Here is a 6,554-nt window from a genome sequence, read left to right as displayed (position 1 = left end):
GGAGTTGGGCATAAAGTTTGTTGAAATTTGAAGGACGCTTTGCGATCATTTATGCGATCGCACATCCATTTCACGGTCCGCATTTTCTGTCGCAAATTTGACATGAAGAATTTTGTTGGGCGATTCTGCGATACATTCTATGGACGCATAAGTGGTCCGCAGATCGCAGACCAGTCCAGACCAGCCCAGTTTTTGGCATCGTTTTCGCGGCCCATTTTGCGGGCCGCATATTTGTTATGCGGTCCATTATGCGACCGCTGACTTGAGTTCGGAGGGTTCATTTTCCTATTTTTATAACCTGAGCCTATTTTGATAAATAACCTTAGGGGCTCATTTCCAAGCGGATGTCTGATGATTTTAGAGAGAGAAGGAGGAGACCTAGCATTCTAATCATCTATTATTGCGCAAATCTTCAAGAATCATTGAAGCCACTCACTAAACCATCATCTATCCGGGTAAGTCCTACTCCTAGGCTTTCATGCAAGAGGTTATGAGTTAAATTATATTGTGGGTTTGGAAATATGCCATGCATATGACAATAGGTTGTAGTATGTGGGGTTAATGAACTATTTTGGTTAGTTTCTTGTTGAAATTAGTTGAGGGAGGAAGGGATTACCATTGCAGAGCTTTGTATTCTATTTTGCATACTAGGTGTTTGACAAAATTCCTAAGAGAGTTACACTATGGGTATCCTTCTAATTATTAACTAATTATGGCTATCTTCTTATAGATTATTATTGCTAGAAGTGTTGGGGCGTATTAGTAACCTAAGGAAAGCTCAGACAAGGTATGTTGGCTAAACTTCTCTCTTGGAATCGAATTCCATGATGTTCCCGTAAGTTTCAAGTATGGTTGGCCCAAGTTCCTAATCCCATGTTCCGAGTTATCCAGTACAAATGTTACTATTCCAAATAAACTTATGTTGAAAGATATGTACTAGAAATGTGTACCAAATGCTCCTATCGTATTGTGCTCTCCTTCGGGAATGTATTCAAATGTGACCAATGTGTCAGAATATTATGATTTCAATCATGTTTTTAATTGCAAGTTGTTATGCCCAGTTGTGAAAGAAAACCCAATGCGCCTAAGACCCCTATTGTTCATACTCATGGTTAAGGTCTTGATCCTAAATGCTCTTACTGTTGATGATCTATAAATATGCTTGAAAGTGAAAGAACTAAAGTGAGATATAAAACGTGGCCATGGTTGTTATACCATTTGATTTGAAGTCGTATTTAAATCGTAAATCATCATGCCCTCCTTTATAAATATTTCCAATGTGATTTGAGTTCTTACGTACTCAAGAGTTGAAATTGTGTATGACCTTTGGGAAGAAGTATTTTAAAAAGATACAGTGTGTTACTCACTTATGATTTTTAACTTGTATTGTGATTACAAGTCATTGTGCTCCATACTTTGAAAAGGAATCCAATGTTTTTAAAGCCTTCATTACTAATGAACTTGAAGTTGTGATTTCCGGGATATTCTATATATTGATGTTTATGTTGATGATCCTTGAAAGTAAAGAAATGGAAGTGGGAAATGTGAAATACGGCCACCGTGCCATGAGAGAAGAATCATGCGTATGGCCAATAGAGCCAAGGAAATAATGATGTTGTAAATGTGGTTGAAAGTATTAATAAAACTATATATGGTGTGAAAGGTGAGGAGATGAATGTATTTGTATTTCTGTTTCCTTTGTGTGCATAACAAAACATTTTTGGGAGTATCATTAGCAAACCGAAGAAGGGTGGGTCGTAAGGCCCACACCCGAAACTACACGTGCCACTGTAGGAGTGGATTGTGACTATTCCCCTTATTTGGGATGAGATTGAAATATTGATATGATTGTGATTATTCCCCTTAATTAGGATGAGATTGTTGATAGCCTTGGATTTAACGTCGACTCATACGACATATGTAGGGAGACGACCTAGCCGATCGGGTGGTGATCAGACGCCATGTTGCGCACATGGTGGTTCCTACTCTTGGTAACACCTTTTTTCGCATCACATGTCAAACCACATTGTTTATGGGGAGATGGCCTAGCCGATCGGGCGTGATCGGACTTCGTGCTAAAAACACGATGGTATATCGGTGCTAATGATCTCCCAACCAAAAATAATATTATTTTCATAATTTAAAAAATAAATTGTTATGTTTTAACTCGGCATTTGGATATCATTGATCATTACTTGTTGCTTCCATGGTTTTTCCCTTTGTTAAATTGGCATTCTATTTCAAAAGAGGACATTTAGCTTTACATACTAGTACTATTCTATATGTACTAATGTCCCTTTTGTCGGGGGCGTTGCATCTTCAATGGATGCAGGTGGTTCGTCAGCGGGCAGTTTTGATCCTTGTTAGCAGTTACTCTCTACTCACCTGGTTTTGGTGAACCTTACTCTGTTTCGGGCCTTATGTCACTTGACATTATTTATTGTGTTTTGAGGTATAGTCGGGGCCTTGTCGCCGACACTTTCATTCTACTCTTCTGTTGTACTTAGAGGCTCCGTAGACAGGTTGTGTGTGGTGTTTGATGTTGAAAATTAAGCTAGAAGTGTTGGTATTTGGCAAACATATTTTTCATCATATCTATAAACTTGTAATATTTTGGAAAATCATAAATGAATATCCTTTGAGTAATGAAAAAAGAATGTGGAATGCTTGACTCTTCTCACATATATCTCTTATTATTGATTTTATATTATTCATGGCTAAGGTTGGATAGAAGGCATCAAGTAGGCTTGCTTGACCGGGGTATCTCGATTGAGCGTCGGTAGCGCTGCCCGAGGTCGGGGCGTGACACCATCACGGCTAGTTAGATTTTTGGGTCGTGATAATAGTTTTGTTGTTGAATCTATGCTAGATAAATTTAAGAAATATTTCTATCCAATTCCCCCTATTTACCTAATTGGTGTTATTTTAAACCCTTCTATCAAAATGGCCACTTGTCGCCAATTAATCATTGTTTTATATGTTTATATGGATATTGGACCAACTGAAATCCCTGATGTTGAAACTTGTATTTTTGATCTACACAAACATTTACAAACTTTATATAATTATTAGGCAACCATTGTTGATGCTTCTGTTGTTATAGATGCAAATATTCCTTCAAGTTCAGTTTCAACATCTGCATCTGGTACTTTGGAGGATAATGATGGTGTTGAAGATTATTTGATTTAGTCTACACTAGGAGAGCATCAACAAATCAATAGCAGGAATATTGATGAACTCCAATTCTACTTGCAAAAGTCACCAGAGACCCGCACAAAGAAATTTCTACTGCTGGGTTGGTGGAGGAGCAACTCAAATCAATTTCTTGTTCTTTCGGCCATGGCTCGAGACGTGCTAAATGTGCCGATTTGGACAGTCGCATCAGAGAGCGCATTTAGCCAAGCAAGGCAGCAACTAGGAGATACACGTCATTCATTGGGTAGCAACGCTTTGGAAGTTCTAGTATGCTTCAGAGATTGGATAAGATCATAACGACGAAATTAAGGACGTGAAGAAGTAGATGAAATGGAGGACCAAAAAATTGGAGATATAATCATTTATAGTTCTGATTCAAGCAATGCCGGAAACCAAGAACCTCATGTTGACATGGATGAACTTACAAAAATGATGCAAAGCATGTGATGTACTCTTTCTTATTTTTTATAATTGTTGTAAAATTTTAATTTGCAAGTTCAAAAATTAAAAAAAAAAATCAAAATAGAACTTGCAAATTAATTTGAAGTATTATTTATTATTCAATGAAAATATAAAATGAAAACCTTCGGAGTTTGATCCTTATATATTGGTCTTATTAAATAATATTTTGTAGCCACTTACTTTCAATTTTAAAATTCAAATTTCAAATTTAAAACTTTCAACTTTAAAGTTTTAAAGTTTAATTTTAAGCCTTAAAATACTTATTTCCTTAATTAAAAGTTTGCAAACACTTAAGTATTAATAACATTGAATAAGAAAAAGATAATATACTAAAAAAAAAGTAACGCGGCCCGGTCCGGACCCGCTAAGCCCGAACCCGGACGAGCCCTAATTAAGCCGAAATTTCTCAACCTGTTACCAGCCCGGTTAGTCAGGCCACTATCTAGCTCGGACCACTAATCGGACGAGCTATTTTTTCGTGTCCAGTCCGGACCAGCCCGTCCGGTTAACACCTTTTATTTAACTTCATAATTTCCTACTTCAACTTTTAATTTAATACTCTCTCCGTTCACTTTTACTTATCATGTTTCGCTTTTCGAGAGTCAAACTACATAAATTTTGACCAACGTTCTAACATGTATATTTTTACCATATTCATATGAGACGAGTTACAAATTATAGTACTTTTCGTATAGTTTTCGAATATCTAAGTTTTAATTTTAAAATATTAAAAAAATCTAATCCAATTTAACTTCAAAGATTGATCAAATTGACTCTCGAAAAGTGAAACGTGATAAGTAAAAACGAACACGGAGTACTAGACTGAAAGTTTAACTAGGACAAAATTGCTCAATTTTGAGTAATGCAAAAGTAGTTTTGAAATTTCCCAACTAGAGTAGGAGAAGTTCTTTTCAATCAATTGAATCCCAAAAAATTGTATTAGGCTCTCCACACTTATCTATATTATATTAAAAGCACGATAGCCCTTAGCGAAATGTCGTTCGTTTTTTTTATTCTTTATTTTAAATTAGAGTTTATATTGTACAAAATAGTCATTTGATTATTTCTTTAAATATTTAAGAGTAGTCATTTAATTAACTCCCTACTATTTAGGAATAGTCATTAATTATTTTTCTAAAATTTAAAAATTTGATTTTACTTTTTCCCTTTAGTTCTAGAATTTCAAACTAGGAAAGTCTCGTAGGAGTTTTTTTGGGTCATATGGTAGGACTACTAATCTGTCACCTTCTACTCCAATATAGTTAGGAGTATTAAATTTATCCTTTTATATTTACGAAGAGTATTAAATTTTATACCATGAACAATTTACAGTAGGAAAGTTTCTATTTAAACTTTCCTTCTTTGACATATATATTAATTACTAATATATTGGATTTTAGAATTAATATATTGGACTTTTTGTTATTTGAACTATGTAACATGATTATTATTCTTTTTATGTTACTAAACTTCCTAAATCTTTTAAGTCTTATTAGGTAAAAAAACAAAAGGGCATCTTTGAAAAACTCATGAGGCATCATGCTACAATAATGTGAATTTACGTGGATTTCATATTTAAAAACTCTTTAGTAAAAATGTCGTTCGTTCTATCCTTTAAAAATAGATTTCATATTAGACAAAATTATTATTTGATTTACTTTTCTAATATTTAGAACATGAAATAAATTAGAATTTTTACTCATTAAATCTTTTTCTTGTTTGAACTAAGTAGAAATCCTTATATTTAGAACTTTAAACAAAACAATTATACCTTCTATAAATAGTAAACTTAAAATTATGACTAAATATACAAAAATTTTATGCCGTGAGTTGTCTCTAATTGCACAATTTTTAATCTCAAAATAGATCGTTTCATTGTGCTAAATTTTAGGTAAACAATAATATTAAATTAAAAAGGCATTAAATATATTAGAGAAAGAGGGAAAATTTTACTTTGTTCTTTATCCCGATTCAACAATTCCCCTTTTAAATTCTATGAGTAGTCATGTGAGATTGCACTGGCTATTCGTTTTATTCTTTGATCATTATTTTGCTTAAATATAAATATTAATATAGATTTAAAAATATAATTAAAAAAATAGTTACAAAGTTATTTAATAATAGAGAGAGAGAGAGAGAGAGAGAGAGAGAGAGAGAGAGAGAGAGAGAATAATTGGAATAATTTAATAACACAAACGCTTCGGCAAACATAAAGTGTAAAATTTTAATATTTTACCGCTTGAAAACAAAATTTATTGTGGATAAAAGTATAATTAATATTAAATATCTAAATTTTGATTGAGCTAATATTAAGAATTTGCATCCTCAAAAAATAAGTATTTTTTAATGCTGAGAATAAATGATTAAGTGTTTGGATTAACTAATTAAAAAAAATATTTGAATGAATTAATTAGCAAAATAATCCAATTTCATTTTTTTTTCCAAATTCGTCTTTTAAGTAAAATAATTTTTCAAGTTGACACAAATATTAAAATACATAAATATGTTTTCATAAAATACTATCAGCGATGAAAGAAACCAAAAGATAGAGCAAAATCTGCTATAATATAATACTAAAAACTAAATTAGCTAAAATGCAAACTTAAATAAATAAGAATGAAATAATAGAAAATAAAATGTATCATAAAGAGATGTCAGGTGAGATACAACTTAACATGCTTATATTTAATATTATAAATATATGTATAATTAAATAATAGAAAATAAAATATATCATAAAGAGATGTCAGGTGAGATACAACTTAACATACTTATATTTAATATTATAAATATATGTATAATTACAAATATTGTACATATAATTTAACTAATTCATTATCTTGCATATTCAGAAGATATTGAATTCAGTTATTGCAAAAATGTAACAATATTATTTT

This window comes from Nicotiana tomentosiformis, chromosome 2 (genome assembly GCF_000390325.3).
Source record: "Nicotiana tomentosiformis chromosome 2, ASM39032v3, whole genome shotgun sequence".
In the NCBI taxonomy this organism is placed as follows: Eukaryota; Viridiplantae; Streptophyta; class Magnoliopsida; order Solanales; family Solanaceae; genus Nicotiana; species Nicotiana tomentosiformis.
The sequence above is the reverse complement of the archived record's forward strand: the minus strand, read 5'-3'. Positions refer to the sequence as shown.